Source organism: Odontesthes bonariensis, chromosome 9, assembly GCF_027942865.1.
Source record: "Odontesthes bonariensis isolate fOdoBon6 chromosome 9, fOdoBon6.hap1, whole genome shotgun sequence".
Classification (NCBI taxonomy): Eukaryota; Metazoa; Chordata; class Actinopteri; order Atheriniformes; family Atherinopsidae; genus Odontesthes; species Odontesthes bonariensis.
Window position 1 is genome coordinate 25,784,911 of NC_134514.1, and position 20,397 is coordinate 25,805,307.

At 40.6% G+C, this 20,397-nt stretch overlaps 1 protein-coding gene across 8 annotated transcripts in view; it reads right to left on the reverse strand.

The window, feature by feature from the left end:
* Positions 1 to 20,397, reverse strand: part of kirrel3b (kirre like nephrin family adhesion molecule 3b) — a 164,111-nt gene that overhangs the window by 121,720 nt on the left and 21,994 nt on the right. The gene's annotated exons all lie outside the window — the stretch shown is intronic.

Below are 20,397 nucleotides of genomic sequence, written 5' to 3' on the forward strand. Positions count from 1 at the left end.
ACTCAAAATCCAGGATCTCCTACCCTACCTTTAATCTGCCAAAACAAGTTGCTGATCACCACTTCCCTTTTTTTTATTATTCTGAAAGTTTCTCTTTATAAACATCTCACATACTGTATGTCTTCCCCATTTCTTCACCTACAACAGGTCTATGGCTATACCAACTTGACGCTTGTCAATGGCAAACTATCCTTTCAAAGAAACTTTTCATAAATCACGTCCATAATGATTTGAAGCCTCATGACACCCGTGATATATAAGAGATGGATTGTGGATGTTGTGGAGTACCATCAAACGACTACCCCATAAGGTGGAGGGTGAAGTTATTCAAATCAATAACACTGTCTTGTAAAGGGAATCCACCTCCTTCACTAGAGGTGCACACCTGTCAAATGATGACATTTCTGGTTTGTTTACCTTGTCAATTTTTAAATCCCTCTTCCAAATATGTGCTATGAACCTTCCCGTGTGAATTATGCGCTTTAGGTTTTCTCCCTTTTTTGCTTGTTGTTTGATATTCTTATGTGTTGTGTTGATGGACTGGTGATCTGCCCAAGGTCTACGCTGCTCTCACCCAATGGCTGACAGGATCAAGCAGGTTTGGAAGATGAGGGAATGAATAAATGAATGGGAGCAGGACCGTCGTAATAAATAATGCTTCTGATCTGGATGATTAAATGTAATATACGCAAGAAACTGCTGAATGCTCGACAGGACTGATGGGTTCACCTCTCTAATTGCTCAGACTTTCTTAGATAATCCAGGTCAGACCGAGAGCAGGAGTTGATACATGGACAAAAAACAAAGTATGCCATTTAGAGCATCGAGTTTGCATTTATTTTTGATTTTCTTAAAAAAGAGGGGGAAAAAAAACAATAAATTTTAAATTCAAAACAGGACATCCTGCTGTGCTAAGATCTGGAGAATGGGGTGAAGTACAAAGAATAAAGAAAAAAAAAGAGACATGAAATCAGACTGGGTTGCAACTGATTGTTTTTGAGTAATAGCTCGGCACAGTGTGTTAGATCCTCCAGGCCTGCTGCACCACATCTGTCCAAAGACAAAGCTAATCACGGAAGACGGCGATGTGAAGGATTGCGGTGGATGGGTCCTCCGCAGGGCAGCTAGGCTCATGCTGGGTGTGATGTTTGTGTGTGTGTGTGTGTATGCCACTTTGATCATGAGCTCAGTGTGGGGGTCATAACTTACACATCACAGAGGCTTACCTCAAACTCTATAACTTGTACGTTTGGCGTGCTTTTTTTTTTTTGTCTCAATCTCGGTTGGACACACGAGTGTTTTCCGCGTGTGATTTAAAAGCTATGACCACCCCCCAAGCTGTGATTACTTTGCAGAGCACAAAAGATGCTTTTGCCGATCTTCTGCGGCCTGTTTACAAGACAAACAACATTAGTCATCCTGGACAGTTGCTGCTATCGCTCTGGTTTAATATCATTCCAAATAAAGTGAACCACACTCCCTCATCTTTGTACTTGTATTTGTTTACGCGCATGAGTTACTTGAGTTGACTAGAGTTTTTGAGTGTGAACTTGCCAATGAATAGTGTGTGGAAATTAAATCACACTAAGATGAAAAAAAAATTAATTCTCGGAACCAGATCCTTTTTTTAGTCTCTTTGGCAGGTCAGACTGTATAAGGGAGTGTTTTCCAACTACATCAAAGTTTGACAATGAGGAAAAGCTTGAAAAATGATAAAGGCAACACGGTTTACACTGTTCAGAGATGTACACTTTGCTGTCATGGTTTCAGACTGTGTGTAGAGCAAAACAAGACAAACTATGGCCAAAAGCAAGATAAGAGAAATACAGAGTTGCAACCTTAGCAGTGTAAAAAGTGAACAGTTACGCCGTCTTTCCGGGCTTCACAGAAAACGACTTGCATATACAATTCAGGGATAAAGCTGTTACAAAGTGCTTATTTTCCCAGACAAGTGCAGTACCACAGTTCATACTGTATTTTGTATGTAGGCTATTCTTGCAATCAAATCTTTTCTCAACCAACCAAAACCAGTAAAAGAGGTAATTATTTTACTGTGCAGTCTCTTTTTGCACTACAATTTCTGTCATCAAGCTTTTCTTGTACTCCAGCATCGGTGCATGTCACATGCTTCAGGTCCATGTTTTAAAATATTCAGGGTACTTGACATGACAAAGGATGATTCATTGCAGGTACATTTAGAACATGAAAGAGCCATGGAAGCTTTTCACGTATTTTTGGATGAACTTGCCACATTGGACACGTTTATTGAGAAGGCTCTGCACAGCTCCATCACTGACTCCCTGGTGAAGGATGAAAACAAAAACTTCCAAGTATCTCTGGTGGGGGAATGTTGAGCATGGCTGTATTACTGGAGCCCTCCACCTTGCTACAAGAATGGCACTGGTACAGAAGCAGTCATATGCCAACTTTGATGCCACTGGGAGGCATTGTCAAACACAAGCGAGGAAGCTGAATGAAGGATGTTGACAGGAAAGAAAAAGTGAGAAAAAAAAGGTCTACCGGGTCCTCTGTGCCCCAGCAAACAGGAAAAGTAGTGGAGATTGTGAATAACAAATTAATTAGAAATGGGAGCAAGATAGCAATGGATGAGAGGCCCGACGGACAGGGTCCGGGGAAAAAAAAAGCCAATCATGGAGCAGTGAGCTGTGAGCCCCATCCATTATGTGGGGACTGACAAGTTACCAGCAGTCAGAGTAGGAGCTGCACTTAATAAATCAAAGCTGACAACTCCTCCTTGGCCCTATCTCAAGTACAGCTTTTCCACTTCCTCCTCCCCAGCTTCCATTAAGCTTCACCTTCTGCAAATGCAAGCTCCACCGCTGTCCACCTTCCAAGGGCTTTACATGGTCTGGATTTGTTAATCCCCTGGTTGTTTCCAAAAATATACACACTATACTGGATTAAACACTGGCAGTGGCAGGCAGGGGCTAACAAGTTCTGAGCCTAAAAGGCCGTTGAATTGTATGACCTGGTTGGGTAAATGACTGGGAAGAAATGTCTTTGTTAGTAAAAAAAAAAAAAAAAAAAAAGCATCTTCTTCCTTCTCGATGTTATGTAACCCAAAGACAAATGGTCCTCCTGACTTTTCATTTATTACCAAAGACAAAATAAAGTACGAGTTGGGCTTGCTGCATTGCACAAAATAATGCTTTCAATCTACAGTGATGTCAGGATTATACATGACAATCAATATTGCAAACTTTTTCTCACGGGGACAATCCCTGTAGTTGACAAAGAGAAGCCCAGAGGTGAAAGCTCTGCTGAAGCGCGTTGGGGAATGAATCTGTGAATTTCAAGACCCCGCTGCAATGGAATGAACATGCAAGTCAAATTTCCCCTTTCAGAAAAATCCATTCACGCTCCAGCTCAGCAAATTGAACGAGTTTCAATATTTACAAGATGCAGTTTAGCACCACTTGTTTTTAATGAAGGTAGAACTCCAGTGAAGTTACATTTTAATTAAAAGAAGTTTGTGCTTCCTACAGTAACAAGTTTTTCTTTCTTGCCTGCTCTCTATTAAGTCAAAAACTTTCAGCGGTTGATCAATTAGCACCTGCCAGAAAAGCCGGATGTCTAAACAAGTCTTGTGCACTCCAGCACAACATTTTCAGCAATTAAGACTCTTGCTTGTACTAAGTGGAAAGGGCTCTTAAGGGAACAATTAGACACACAAACACACACGCAGTTACACAATTATGAGCGCAGATGTTTCAACTGTTTTCAAATGTAGACCTCGCTGGAATCCGTTGTAATTTACAACTTTAATGTCCTTAGGTTAGAATTCTGTCGTATTAATTTGGTCTACTGGTTTCAAAACATACAGCACCGCTTTGTAGCGTGCTTGTCTTTCTTAGCTTTTTACCACACGCCAACAGACACTGCCTGTGTAGAAAGACTTCATTTCGGTTGTGGCCTCAAAAGAAAGAGGACTAAGTTTTGATTGTAAAGGTCAGAAAAGGCTACGGAAAGTCAGTAACAGATTAATAACCATCTTCTTGGGCATTCGGCTACCATCAGTCCAGACCAAAAATCTTGACTTCATATAAGCTCTCACTGTTGCTGTCAGGGTCACTTTTAATTACTGTGGAGCAAGTAATTGAATTTTATAAAAAAAATATAAACTGCAGAGCCCCTGCTGCCCCACCTGATTGAAGCTTATTTTTACTTTTTTTTTGTCCATATCACTAGGGCTGGGGAAAAAAAGGGGAAAACAGCGCAACTAATTTAGATAAAGCAAATGTTCGGCATGGAATGAAAGCAGGTTTCCTAATTCAAACAGCTCTAGTTGAGCTACTAACCTAAACCCACTGCTTGGCTGCAAAAAAATGTTTATATAAAAATCCCCACGTTTCTCTTGAACCTGAAGAACACTCAGAATTGAAACATCAGTCTGCTGCTAGAAGGGTTTGAAATTAGTCCATTTAATCCCAATCCCAATCCCAGTCACTTTGTCAGTATTTCAACCACCTCAGTAAAATCAGGGAATCCGTGCGCTCGTATTCATGTTTTCACCACGACATATCTAACTGACTTTGCTGGGAGTAAATTCAACACATTGCCTACCACCACTGCTGTGCTGTGATAGTGTTCATACTTATTTCACCTGTTAATGTGTGACCAGTTTGGACAAAGGTTATTTTCTTTGACACAAGCGTTAAAAAAAAGAAAATGCTATTTTCCAGTAGTTTATTCTTTCATGTTTGCTTTTTAGATCACTGTCTTTGTTCAAATTTTGTTATAGGACACCTTTGCTCAAGATAATGGAAAAGGTAATGCACCCTCAGAAGCTGTGGGCTGAGAACAAAAAGTTCAGTCCAAACACTGGATAAATGCAGCAAAGCATTTAGAGACTTTATAGCCTTTGCTGACATACAGTGAGAACTGTATACCTGCAATTTTCTGATAAAGGGAAGAGAGATTTTAGAGATTTATTGAACACATCTGCTCCCAGAGTGATAATGGTGGCAAAAAAAAACAAAACCACCGTTTCCTTATCACAACTAAACCAGGTGGGATAATGTGAGCAGTGTCATAATCTGGGCAATTTGTGTGATTTGCTAATTAAAAATGCGAACCTAAATAAGAGTAGTGGATAGAGGGCTGCTCAAAGACATTGCCAGCTGAGGTGATCTGAAACCTGGTCAAACATTTCCACATGAGGAAACCGTTTAAAGAGTATTTTGCAGTTATTTCAACCAAGTTCCAAATATATAAGACTAAATGACAGCTTAAATAAAAGAAGACATCTAATCAAATTCTCTGTCTGACACAGCAAAATTAGCAGTTATATGTGTTAAACAGCAACAACACAGGCCAAAATCATCCTTAACACATAATTTATACTAAGCATCGTTCCTCGTCGTGTAGCAGTGTGGAAGGAAATTAATGCACACTAAATACTGATGACATTCTTTTTATTTTGCTGTTATTCATCATTCTATATTAGGTTCACGGTCTCCTGCTTTCCAAGACCACCAAAATAACTGCGCAATCGATAAAGTCTGGTTCAAGGCTACCATTTGGTTTGTACTCCAAAGGTTCTCCTTAAAAAATAAATGAATGAGATTCTCTGAAGCTCTTATAGCAGCGTTTCTGAGCAGATTAGTATTCCAATTTCTACATGACCTCCCTGGCACTGTGTATCAGCAGTATGCAGCAGCATTGCCTTTACCAGGCCATGTTAACCCATATGGGGGCTTTAGTTTAAGCCTAATACGGTATGATGGAAAAGTGTGTATTTAAAGATAATTGCTGTTTTTAATGGGGCAACGAATTCTTCATTTGAATATCTCCATTGAGTTACAATTCTAATGCACTGCAAACCAAATGTGTTTACAAGCGTCTCCTCTTAGCTTTGGTGTCAGTGACCCGCATTTCATCGGATTTCCCCCCTCTAAGGTCAAAGTAATAACCAGCCTTTGACTGCAACACCACTTCCCCAACTAAAACAGACAAAACAAAAAAAAGTCTACTAAGTTTTGGCTTGTAGTCATCTACAAATGAGTGGTCTCAAATGAGTACTTATTGCAGCCCTACCACCCCCATCCCTGTCCCAGTATCTGGTAACTTTTCTCTCGAGGCACCAATTGCTATGCAGTTGGTCTTGGGCAACAACATACTGAGGCTAGATGGGACATTTCCCACATGAGGCAAGTTGTCACTTTACTACATATGACATTAGCCTCTTTCTGGGTTTCAGTAATTGGTGTGCCTGCCCCTGTGCCCAGAGGGCTTGAAGTTGGAGGGGGGCTCAAAGAATGGGGAAGGAAACGAGGCAACAGTTCACCGGCAGCAGGTACGCATACCTTCACAGGGACCTTCTGATGAGGTCCCATGAGTTCTGTGCATCTGCTGCTTCAGATAAGGATACCTCACATGCCACTGGTAAAAAGAAGAATATAGAAAGATGCATCTTTTCCCCCTATTTCCCTATTTCGAAATGAAATGGAGAGGCTTTGCCAAGAGTGAAAAATGTAAATCTACCTACGGTCGGTTCCACACCACAGTTGCTAAACCAAGCTCACTGAACACTGTTGAGACGGAGCTGGGCAGCTGGAAACTGTATTGCCTCATGATCCCCATAAGCGTTTTAAAATCTTGCTACTTAGCATAGTTGTGGTCTGTCTCTGAATTTATTTCGAATGAGCTTAATTTTATAGGACAAAAAAGAACACAAGGGTGAAAAAACAAAAGCGATGAAAATCTTGGATAAAACTATTTTCACTATTTTCAAAGCAACTTTGCTCTGTAGTTCTCAGGTGTGTAACAAGGATGTGAGTGTGCATAAGTTCAAAAATCTAAACTGAGACCAGAAAAGTAAAAATCCATCTTTGTGTGCTTTGACTCTTCTCTCCTGAGGCCTTGTGACAGACAGATGGCTGCTGAGATTATACTGGCTGGATGTGCTGCCTGCTTTCTCCCTTAAGTCACTGCGTTTGATGTTGCAAGGCCAACACTTTCAAAATAAAAACTGGCGCACAGTCTTACTCGTGCATTATGAAGTCAGGAAGGAAACAGATGAAGAACACCACCAACACTATTAACATTAGCTTTAGCAAGAAAAACAAGGCTGCCAATGCTGGTTGCCTTGGCTTAGTATCTAATTTTGCATACTAAAGCTTTTCTTTCTATTTCTTTTGAGCCACAGACAACAAGCAACAGCCCAGTGCATCTTAACCAGTTGCTTGTTTATGCGTGCAGTTCTTTGCAATGAAGGTATTCAGGAGGAGATTAAAATACCTAGATCATCAGGTCTCATCAGGTTCCTATCAGAAAAAACAAGCTTAGATTGGTCCTGATGTTTTTCATTTATAAGAATTGAACCTCTAATGTATTCACTTTACATATAATGATTTCTCAGATTTTTACAATGTCTAAAAAAAGACCCGGTTTCTAATGGTAACAAAATAAAACTGTCAGTGAAAACTGTCCACCCTTTACCTTAAGCTGCTGTTATACTTAGGCCAGTCTCATTATAAATCTCATCGGAAAGTAAACTGTGAGATGATTACGTATCCCTGCTCTGTTTTTCTGTGAGGTAGCTTCCACGTGATCTGAGAGAGAAGAATAGAAAAATACTAATCATTCATGGGTGAGAGTGCTTTAGAAGTATAAAGAGTCATGAGTGGGAGGGGATTAGGAAGTACAATAACTGTTGAAAACATTGGGCAAGACAGACCACAAACCAGTAATCTCTTGGATGAAAGGACTGCTGCTCAAGGATCTTTTGAATTAACACTTTTCACCAAACACTCCAACCTCCTTAAGGTCAAGTAAACACGAGCAACACTTGAAAAGTGGACACAATCAAACAGGAACACATACAGAAACATAGCAAGTTGATATGCTGATGAATTCAAAATTAATCTGTTTCTTTGTCTAATATAGTGTATGGAAACCGTAGTGGTTGTGCAATTTTTGAGCCACTGTTTTAAAACTAAAACTCAATAAAGCAATTTTACAGGGGAATTTCTCAAGAGTTTTTTTTTGTGTTACATTTGTGTTTACGGTCGCTTTTACAGGCGGTATTAAGAAATATCCTACAGTTGGAAAATACTAAAGGAACGAACAAAAGTCCACTTCTGTTGATAAACGTGATTTTCTTCCTGAAGGAAATGGCAGATGTGAAATTGTAAATGCTGTTTTCATTTCCTGTGACTGAGATCCGTGAAGTGATTTTACATTTATTTTATGATTGTTTGTTTTAAGAAGCTAGTCATTTTGGGTGGTCCTCCAGACCACCAAAACATATTGGAAGAGGGAGAAAAACACACAAGGATTACTTTCCTTTACAGCTGATGGTTATTTGTATGTTTGCATGGATTTTCATACGGTATACACCCAAGGTTTGTGGGCACACGTGTGACTCTCATCATACATAATTCCGCAGCACCAGCTTGGATCTCTGGTTCAGATATGGTTGAATGGCCACAGGAGGAATTACTTCCTCTCTCTTTCTCACTTTACTGAAGCTATTTTCACACCCATGGAATGTTCAAGGTCAAGCAAAATCAGTGAGAAAATGGGCTTTGCGTTTCGTATGATAACATTGCATTTGATTGTTACATTCATTGTCTAATTATGCTGGTTGTTTTTTTTTGTTTGTCATAGAAATTCACTTCTACTTATGTAAAGTAATTGCTGACCTGACTTAACATATATTATAGAGCAGACATAGTGTATCTTAATCATACAAAAAGACAATCAGAAAAAGGTCAACATCCTCATCCCTGCAGGTCCTATTCCCTGCTACGTGACTTTGTCATTGTCCAAGAGTAAACGTCTGGCTTAATTAAAACATAGTCGAGATGTCCCTCTGTGAACACCTGTATGATCGTAAATTCCGTTGAATTTCGACGGCACGGTGAAAGCAAGGGTAAAGTAGCAGAGGAAGGTTCATGTTCACTGTATGCTCGTCTATGTAAGTGAGGGAGTTGTTCTTGGGGGACCGTTTTCCCTCTTCTACCACCATCCCTGGGCTGTAACACCCTTGACCCTCTTGTCACCAATCCATCATGATGGCTGAGTGACGACCCCAACGCATCTCTTAACCTTCTTTTAATCAACCTGTCTTTCTGCATCACCTTAAACATAAGAAGCGCCTGAGGGGGGACAGGGTGCATTTGTCTTTGCATTACGGGCAGACAGCCTCTCCTTGAAAAGCCCACCAGATTCATCAGTGTGATAAAGTGGTGTGTGTCCTCCTTAAATAAAAGCCTTGGGAAGGAAAAAAAATAAGAGAGAGGGGTGGTGGTGGGGGATAGAGAAACAGAGACAGAGATGAGGAAGAGGAGCTTGCCTTACAACAGGCATATGAGTGGGGAATGTCTCGGCTCTATCCAAAACGACTCCTGTATAAGGAACAGCAGTTAAACTTCAGTGCAAGAAGGAACCCTGGTATAAGCATTAAGTGCTATCTATCTATTTAAAGGACACAGTGCAAGTAGAACAGGAAGGAAAAAGTATCTGCAAGTTAGGTGTATCAGTGTGTTGCAGGTGTTAGGCACAAAAGATGCTATCAGAGGAGATGAGCTTTCAGAAGAGTTTCTTGATGATAGTTGGGGACATCCTTACTCTGATAGCATTTGGCATCTCTTGAAACAGTTATTGCATTGCGCATGCTCAATCTTTACTCTAAGTTTTATGTAATTTCATTAGGTACTTATGTGAAATCTTGTTGACAGACCGACTAGAAACGATCACACCAGCTACAATACCACCGAGCCCTTGTTCCACATCCATCATAGGAAACATTATGACCGTGTCATACGTCAGATAACTCAAACAAGGAGTTACAAATACATTACCAATAAAAAAGAACATGGGAGACGTGCATAAATTGAAAAGGGACCATCAGCCCCCTTGTCTCCTCATTGAAAGTATCCTTTACTATTTACTATACCTGACTGTATATCTGTAGCAGACTGTCCTCCAAAAACTGTCCCTGTGGGTTGTTTGTTCGTGCACCCAGACGTGATAAATCAAGTGTCATACCTATGTGTCAAACTTTCGCCCCATGATTAAATGTGTTGCTTGTAATTGCTCAATCCACCCACCCTCCTTCCTCCTTAAGATGATTTTGCTGCTTTTGAAAGAAAACACTCACTCTGACGTAGAATTGCTCATGTGAGTTTTATTTGTCTTCTCCCTGGTGTAAAGAGGATGCGTGTCAACAGATTACACATTTTGTCGTATTGACAGCAGGACTTGTTGGAAAAGTTTTGTCACCGTTTCACAGTTGCAGCTAATTGTTGCATCACATACCCTGGAGACTCAAAATGTCCCTACAGAAATCCATCAACCCACCAAACTGTTGAGAAGTATCAGTCTTTAATGCCAATTTTAGACCTGAAATATCAGCTCCATTCAAATAGCACTTTTCACAAGTTCTAAATCGATGCCATTCATCACTGGCGCCAAGGTCATGATGTGGAAAGCCAGATGTAATGGTCCAGGCCATTACCCATCACTCCTGCTGTTGTCACGCCTCTCAAGTTTCAGCCGAACAGGCATCCCATTTTGTCTGTGTGATTTCAAACGGCAACAGGCTGGTTGCTACTTGAAGTCTCCACCTACCTTTCATCTCACATCAACTCCAGCAGTGCTTTTGTTTTACCTCCTGCCAAACCGGAATCTTTGAGTCACCCAGAGCTTCCTCCCCCTCCAAACACTATTATTCATGCCAAATCACTTTCATACTACAGAATAAACACAGGCAAATCCTCAACCCGGTCAGCCTACCCAAGAGGAGGGTGCCTTGAGCATCTGCTTTATCATCCCAGCGGAGTCCAAGGCTCCTTTACAGGTTGAAGGTCGATGCTTCATCCAACAGACTTTGTCACCTGGGAGGTCCACTTCCCCAATCAGAGGGCGTATTTTAATCCTCCAGATAAGCCAAGGATTTTTGCATGAAAATCTTTTTAGACACTCCAGACGCATTAAGAGGGTAGAATGTCAGGGAGAGAAACAAAAACAACTTAAAAAAACCCCATTCAAGTCTATTTAAGTCCACATGACCATCATATCCCAAAAAAAACTCTAATTCTGCTAGGTGTGACAAAATCACTTGTCAGACAAGTAACAAAACAGTGATAGAGAAATGTTCATCATAACCTATTTCTTCTTGTTACTTCTGTTCTTTGAACCCTTAGAAAGGAGACAAACAAAAGCTGTTTTGTCTGATATCAATCTAAAGATCACTCAAGGCATTGTCTCGTGTCCTTCTGGTCTCCTCAAGGACAAATCTAATCACCACATTGTACCGGTCTTCACAAACACAAAGAAAAAGTCCTATGTACACATGTTCATCTGACATCCCCAAGGTAAAAGGAAAACACAAGAAATCATCAGAAACAATATTACACACATCAAGCATACAACTACACTCTTATTCACCTTTGACTGTGATAATCTAAGTAGCTGCTAATTGATTACCTGCTGAAATCTGAAAGAACCGAAAAGGTCAAGGTATGGCAACATGCAAAGGACAAACACCACAGGCGGCAAGGAAAGGTCACAGCCCCTTTGCCTTTTTTGAAGAAAGGAGCTGTGGATGAGCTAACAGGAATCCCAGGGGAGCCACAGCATGAGTAATTTTGGGGCAGACGGCAGTCTTGTCTAAATATAAGCACTCAAGCTGTGCTGGCTGGCACATGTTGAAGACCCAGTCTTGAGACAATGTTGAAATCCAGGTCAGGAGGAAAAAGCGTTGCTTTAAGCAATAAGCAGAGCTATGCTTTGATTTAAACACTACATAGCCCTGTATACAACTGCTAAAGTGATGCTAAAATATACCAGAAGGAGATGACAGACACACTTTGAAATAATTATTGATAAAATAATTAATTTGATTGAATAAGATGAATATTTGTTCTGCTATGTTGCGGTACAACCTTGCTGGAGTAGGCTGGGTTATAATTAGCCTGCTCTTGCCAAGTACATGAGCACATTTTTTCATTTTTTTCATATTTAGCTTTGCGATCAGCTTTTTTTAAATTCCTCACTGCATGTGAGGAGAGTTTTGACTTAAAATCCTTAAAATGTCAACTTATTTTGGTCTCGCATATAGTGTAATAAGGGCTGAGCGACAAGTCAAATGTTTTGCCACTACTAGCTTTGCTTCTATTCTAAACTTTGTGATAGAAATTGCTTTCACAATCCGTCCAATGACAAAGTCAACAAAATATCTCAGAGATTTTGTGCAGAAATCTAGCACTAGTTTCAGAGTGAAGCAATAATAATCATAGCAAATTCAGAATACAAATGTCTAAAAGAGATCAAACGCATTAGCAAACATTTCCATCTGTGCACACACTCACCCACCAAACGCATCATACCAACGCATTGGCCGTTGTTCGAAACCTTGAGAGTCTGTATATTGAAGTGTTTGTTACCATGTTTTTGATGACTATGTTGTAAAAAAACAAAAAAAAACAACCACTTATTTTATTTATCAGCAGAGCTACGGTTGGCTGACGACCAACACTCTGCGTTGGTTTTATATCTGTCCTTTCCAAAAAACCAATGAAGTGTAATGGTGCCGACAGCCGCATCCTTGCAGGAGCAGGCCAGACACTGCTTGTTAACATGCGGAGAATGAAATAAGACAAATGCGCACTTCAAGGACAGAGAAAAAGGTTGAATAATTGAAACCCCCACTCTCACTAGGACTACGTGTTAAAAGAGCTTGACGATCACATCACATTGCATTCACTTTTCCAGTCGCTTTCCGCTCTAGTACCAAGCATCCTCTGTTGGCACACAGGCATTTGGTATTCTTACACCTAGTCTCTGTTTCTCCCACGAGTGCTTGAACTCTATTCGCTGTACAAAGGGGAGATAGTGTTTGCAGGCTTTGATTTACTGATGGAGGCCCCATAAGATAAAAGAAGCTTGCAAGTCAAACTACTCCAAATACTAGGCTTAGGTGACAGCGGTTAACCAACAAAGCTCCCTCAGGACTTGCAGATCTGACTTGTCAGCTTGACATTGCTCATGTTGTCATTTGCACTTTTACCAAAGGGGTTTTCCTGCCTATGGGGCCCACAGAGGCCTGTCCTGGTTGCCAGAAACAGAATGGCAAGAAGAAGAATTCATGGGCATGATAGATTTGAAATAGGTAAAAATTCTAAGGCAAACTTTCTGCTAAATCTTAAGGTCTCAAGCACACTAACACAAGCACTATGGGATATATATCCATCTGTAAACAAACACTTTCACCCACACACACATGCATGCTAGCAAGTCCAAGTGCCTAAAGCCTTCTAGAGTTATCACTAAATTAGCTTGGCTTACTGTAGCACAATTTGACACCTTCTGCCAGACTTGCAACTTGTTTTTGTCCATTGTGTGCTTTGTGGTTTTATAAGGATACTTTAAGAGGTCTGCATACACTGCATTTGCTTACATATATGCAGACCAAGAGAACGGGGGATGGGGGGGGGGGGGTTATAACCATGACACATAATGTAAGTCTCAAGACTAATGCACTGTGCTGCTTCTCGTCTTCCTATGAAGAGAGTTGTTTATATCCTCCTATTCAGAAGTTAATGTCAGAGTTTTGCAGATTAGGGAGGACAAGCCACTGACACACTGATGATCATTCACTGCCATGACCCATCAATCACATCTGAGGTGGCAGGAGATAGAGGCTGCCTGATTGATACTATGTGTCACTGTGCTATGAACAGAATTCGATTGAGGTGGTGACTGAGAGCCTTTGGGAAGTTGGTCAATATGTCGCTTGCCAGTTTATAATTAGCCCACTGGGTCCCTTGTGGTGGGGCAAGGTAACATTGAGAGTCAACTGTCAACTTTAATTTCAATAACTGATTGTTTGGCAAAGATGCCATAGATGATTAAATTCTATGTTATGGACTTGGAAATTCATTAGGCATCATTTTAACTAACATTTCCATTTGTGACCATTTCTAGAAAAGGAGAGGTTTTGATAGTTTGCTGTCTGGAGTATGACAACATGATGCCAACATTTGATTTGAAACAAACCACAGGACTTCTGGAACAATGTCATTTGGACAGTTGAGACCAAAGGGGAGATGTTTGACCATAATATCTTTGTGCTGAGTGAAAACCCAACGCAGTATATCAGCACAAACACCTCAAACCAGCTGTCAAGCACGGTGATGGAGGGCTGATGATTTGGGCTTGTTTTGCAGCCACATGATCAGGGCATCTTGCAGTCATTCAGTGGACTCCCCTGTATACTGTAAGTATTTTAGGGTCAGATATGAGGCCATCTGTTTGATGTTGAAGCTTGGCTGTAATTGGTTCATGCAACAAGACAACAATCTCAAGTGCACCATCAAATAATGAGAACAATTAAAAAAGAAAAGCATCAAGATGGTCAGTGACCCAGTTGAAATCCAGACCTCATCTTTATTGAAATGTTGTGGTGGGACCTTGTGCATACATGAACACCTGCAACCTCAGTTAACTGAAGCCAACCTGTAAAGAACAGTTACACAGAATTCCTCAAGTGGTAACGTCATACAGAAAATGATTAGTTTAAATGCTGAACCTGGTTCTAAAATTTACTGTATCATGGGTTCAACTAATTTTTTCAAATACTCATTCATATAATTTCAAGACCAAGATAATCTTTCAGATATGTCCTGATACAGAGGTAGTTTCTTTTTGACATACAAGAGTTAGCGCTGTTTTCCTGCGGCTCTGTTCAAGATACAAAGGGCACACAAGAATGTGAGCGATTTGCAGTGTTAAACTCCCATACCTCGCTGGGAAGTATTTTAACAATGCAATAAAAGTATTAGAGCTGTTGTGTGGGTCCTGAGACTTGTGGTACACGCTGATTTCTGGCAGAACACTTTCCAAATGAGAGGTGCTGCTGTTGAAGTCATTAATGGGTTGGGAGGAACAAGAGGAACAGAGATTATATTTATGAGATGAAACATGCAGATGAATGTGTGTGCAAGCACACACACAACAAAGCATTTATTCCAGACAGTAGAGTGATGGCATGTAATTATTTCTTCAATGGCCAACCATGTGTTTATCAGAATGTTAATGTATGCATAATAACAGGCTCCACAACGCCTGCAAGAATGTCAAGCCTGTCGGCCCGTCAATCAAGCCTCAAAATAGAATGGCAAATAAGTATGCAGTGCTGTCATGCTAAATGACAGACAGAGCACCCTTATAGCCCTTGAGCTGACAAATATCAGGCCAGTGTATTGGGTGGAATTATTGTATTAGGGACAGTCGCGAAATGAGTGGTCATTTGGCCGCAGGCGAACCCAAATCTGAGAAGCATAGTAGGGAGACGGGCACCGAGAGAGCGCTGGGTGGGTGAGGTGAGTAGTGAGTATTACAGATGATGCAGGAGCAATAAGCAGAACAAGGATGGAGGTTAAAAATACAAGTATTTCCATCATCATGTGGATTAGAAGAAATAAAGAGCAGAAAAAGCATGAACAATGCACTAGTTGCTAGTATTGATTGTCTGTGAATCATCTGCAAAAAGAGTGCCTAAAATATCAAATTCTTTTAATTCTATTGGATATTATTTGATGACATGTGAGTGTGGGAAGATGGCAGGGAAAGTGTACCAGGGGCAAACTTTTAATGTGTTGAAGTAAAATCATCTAGTCAGATGTACTCTATCCCATTTGACTCTGCTACTGGAATGATTCATTTCACAAACAAGAAAGTATGAAGACTACGGCTGCCCAGTAAAATATTCTCTTGACTGCATATGAAATGTCCCGAAGTGCTTTAGAAGAGGGGATAAGGCGAGTTGGAGTCAAATGCATAAATGACACAACGTGTCATCAGACATTGCCGAAGGCTTCCTCAAAGTGGAAAGCTTTACAGAGGGATGTGAGGGGGGCTACAGATTTGGTGTGCCTGATGTCAGTGGGCAGAGAGTTCCATAAGATGGGGCCTCTCATAAAAAAATGTCCCTTTGTTACAAACTCTGACCTTGAAACAGTTAACAGTGCACTGTCTGACAATTTCAAGGGTCAAGAGGGAACAAACCAGGTCAATATGCTTGAGATGTATTTTGGGGCAAGGCCATATATGGCTTTGAAAGCTTTAAAGATGAGCTAATCAGTGAATCATAGTTAACTCGTTAGCATAGTTACCAAACTCTTTTCCCCAGTACCGTCTCCCTCTGTGGTTCTTATTAGTCAGCTTGAGCATGGCGGCACTTATCAGCTTTGCCTTACTGAAGAGTAGAACCTGATTATCATCATTTACAGAGAGATTTTCCTCAGATTAGTTCAAAGAAGGCTATTTAAGGAAATACTGAAATAGGGAATTGGGAAAGAGAGATACCATTTAGGCTCCCCAATCAGATCTATGTGTGAATCTGTAAACCTCAAGACTTGTTGCTCTTGTCTGGACCACATGTTGTGTAGGATTATGACGAAGGTGTGTGAGATGGACAGGCAGACAGGCGTGCACAGTGTCACACATATGCGGTGCAGTAATTGCTGAGCGACATATATTTCTATATTTTTGGGCTGCGATCTGCATGAAGGATGCATTGATTGCAGTCGTTCATCACGACTGAAACATCTGCTTCAGTTAGAAATTCTGAGCTCAAGCCAGCAACAGTCAGGAGCAAATCGCATCTCATCAAAGATACAATAGCTTTCTTCTGAAAAATCTACTTGTGAGAACATCCCTGTCATACCTGTCACTGACAAGCTGTCTGCCACCACAATTCGGTGCGTCAGAATACGAGTTGTTTATTTTTCTCATATTACCCATGCCTCGAGCAAATCTTTAACAAAACTGAGATGGGAAAGAAAATGTTCATGACGGGAGCACGGCCGTAATTGTAGAAGAGATGTATGAGAGCCCGCTCAGCCGATTCCTCTGTTCTTCATCTATTAAAGCAATAAGAGCTGTGGCAGTTGCTGGCAAACTCTGAGGCTCTTATTGGCAAGGACATCGGGGGCAAAGTCTCACAAGTGTAAATCTTTAAACAGTGAGGTCACCTGCACAGATTCAAGAGAATTAATGCCAGCGCCCTGAGGACAGGATGATGTGTCAGTACGTATGAGTGAATGCCACTGAATCGAGTTAACCAAGCAGGGTCGTCTTACAATAATCAATTCTTAATTTCATGCTGAGTGCCTCAGATTAATCTGTGCAGCGAGGAAAAGTGAGGTGAGCTTTGATTTTTGGGCCATGTTACAACACTGCTTTTGAAATTCTAAAGAAACAGAGCAGGTGGAAGTGGAAAATGATGAGTGGAAGTGCTCTGTGCCATTCAGGGACATACAAAACTCCAACCATATGGCCATGAGAGCTAAGACATTAAAAAGCTTTGCAATGATACCGATGAGACCATTAATGCATGCCAGTCGCAAGCAGAGGATACAAAAGCACTTTGTCAGGCTGGGGAAAAAAAAAAAAAAAAGGACCCAGGAAATCTACTACCAATCTTGGTAGCTTTAAATTAGAGAAGCAGTAACATGCAATTGCAGAAGTAGTGGATACTGCATAATGCATTGCAGACACTGAGAGCCCGAAAATCATTTTCTGTTGGGATATTTAGCAGTATGTTCTGTACTGCATTTAAATGGCCCTATCTCATAGATGAATGTAAGATTTATGAGCTTTTTTAGATTATAAAAAGCAATATCCAAGTCAGATCAGTTTGTATCCGTAAGCTCTTTATGCAATCAAAACAAGCAAATTTCACCTTAATGACAAGTGTTCGGAGAGCAAGACTGACAGCATCAGAGCGAAAGATACTGATACGTTACATATCATCTCCTACAGCTCTAATGAGACTCTCCTCCAGCGTGACCTTCATCAGAGCAACCTACAAACTGTTCAAAACACACACAAATGCGCACATGCTCAGGACCCACTTTCTAATCACTGGGGCCAATCTGGTGAAAACAATCACCCAGTTAATTAAGAACAGTTTAGCAGATAAAACACACACACACACAAACACACTCGCGCAGAGGAGGAGAGCTTACAGGGATGTCTTAGTTATTTACTAAGTAATTTCTCTTATCACTTAGGCTGTGTAAACAGCCTATGGGGAGGTAATGCAATCTCCGGTGCTGCTCACTCAAGTCTCAGATCAGTGCCAAAAAAATGACTTAAAAAAAAAAAAAGCTCCTCCTCTCCAATTCATCATTCATGACTAAATAGCTACCTCACAAGGTGATGTTGAAGGGAAGGGCTATATATTACAGCCTTCTTCATATATGTTTTATCAATAAAAACTCTTCTCGCTGATGAGTAAATATTAACTCACAGGTCTGTGAATGTTGAGTGGTACCTCACAGTCAATAGTCCGACACAGAGCTGTGTCTGTAAATGACTGATTTTGTCACTGACCTTGTGTAATTGAATCATGACTAATTGTAATTAGCAATCAGGGGGTGGAACCACCCACCTTGTAGCGAGCACTGTGCATATCACTGGGGAGGCTCACAGCACTGCTGTTTCGCATACCGCTTGTCAGCCTGGAATCCTAGCTTCAGAAATGGAATATGAATCTGTCATATTACACATAAAACAGATTTAGGAACAAATATCAATTTATTAAATCTACTGTTGTGCATAATTGCACACATTATATACTTATATAAGGCTTATATAAGTGCATCCGTTGCTCCCTGAAACTGTTACCCCACCTTATTACTCTTTCCTCCATTTCACACCAGTATTACCGAGATAAATCTTTTGCTCTGAGTGGTGCCACTGTGAAGGTTTGATTGCTTTCAAGTGAGTCAATGGAGAGGAGGGGGGGGGGGTGCTATGTAGATGATTTATTAAAATTTTCTAAAGCCAAAAGTTGGCTTTAAAATTTCTTTTACATTTCACATTTGCTCTGAAGAGACGTGGAAAACAGGAAGTAGCATTTAACCGGGCGTTACAAATTACTGGTTTGAAAGTGACAAAGTGGGTTGTTCCGTCTTGTTCCATCCTTTTCTTTACCATCATCCTCTCCCCCCCCCCACCTCACCACCGCCTTCTCACCCCCCACATTGCCACCCCACACACTGTGATGTGGGAAAATGCCTTCTTTTCACATAATACCACGATAAGCACGCTATCTCATACCAGTATCTGTCAAGTGCCATTAGTTTCCAAGCTATTCTATTTCGCTCTGTGGATCCATACTTTGTGCCTGGTAATGATAAAGTCACTTAAATGGATGGCTCTTGGGCTGGCTGTAGATAATCTTCACTGAAGAACAGTCATTGGAGTTCCTCTACTCAAAATGCTTTCCTGACTTTGTAACTATACGGTGATGCATGTTGCCAACAGGATTTATAAGTCAATTCACACTCATTTTGTTTTAAACAGTTTTATACCCCGTAGAATTTAAGTGGTTTTCTACCCAAATATGCATTAATATTCTGTTCTTATATATTCTAATCACGTATTTTTTTTAAAATTTGTTTTAATATTTACTATTATGGTGGTTTGGTGATCTACTATATATTTTTGCAAAACTTGATTAAATATAAATCTTTACACCACAGATATAATTATTTCTAGTCTTGCAGTTGTCTGCAAAACTGTCACGGTGTTGACTGTATGGACTCTTGTCCCAGAATGTGACTTTCTTTTCATTTTTACATCTACAAGAAAATAACTGCATATACTTATACAGTTTTACAGTATTTCATTAAACTTGCACAAAATCAGTGTTGACCAGTTTTCATATCGTCAATAGAATTTGTTTTCCATCACTGTTGTCGCTGTCCTTTCTGTATGTTGGGGGAAACTTGTCCTCTTTGCAAAGGGACATTGGTTTCAAACACCACGTTTAGTTTTAAAAACTCTAATTATTTCAGTGAAATAAACAGAAAAAAAGCTCTCATTCCCAAGTTGTCATTCCTAGGGCATCAAATACTGGCTTTTTCACAGAGGCAGTCGCACCTCTATGAAAAACACACAAACCATCCTTTGTTATCGATGAGTCCAGATCAACTTCTACCTGCTCTTAAGTGGGGGCTTTGCGTTCACATGTTTAAATACTATTGTATCTTTCTGCCACTTGGTGGCAGTGTTAGAGATATGTGGACAGTCAGGCCTGTGGGCTGCTCTTTTTTATGTTGCCACTGTTGTTGGTTCTTTAGCTTTGCTCTGCTGTGTAACAGACATACGAGAACAAGGACAAAGATCTACTTTGTGCTGGATTAAAACTAAGTGTTAGCAAGTGAGTTTTGTTGCTTCATCCTTTTCATTACAAAATTGAGTGTTGTCGGCTTAATCCAACTCAAGCTAACTTTCAGCCAATCAGCATTCGACCAAAGTATAGCGTCATCTCCAAAGCCTATGCACTGTTAGCATTTTGGAGAGCCGCACATCAAGTGATGGACTGTCCTTCTGTCTGCCTGTAATGCAAACGTTCTC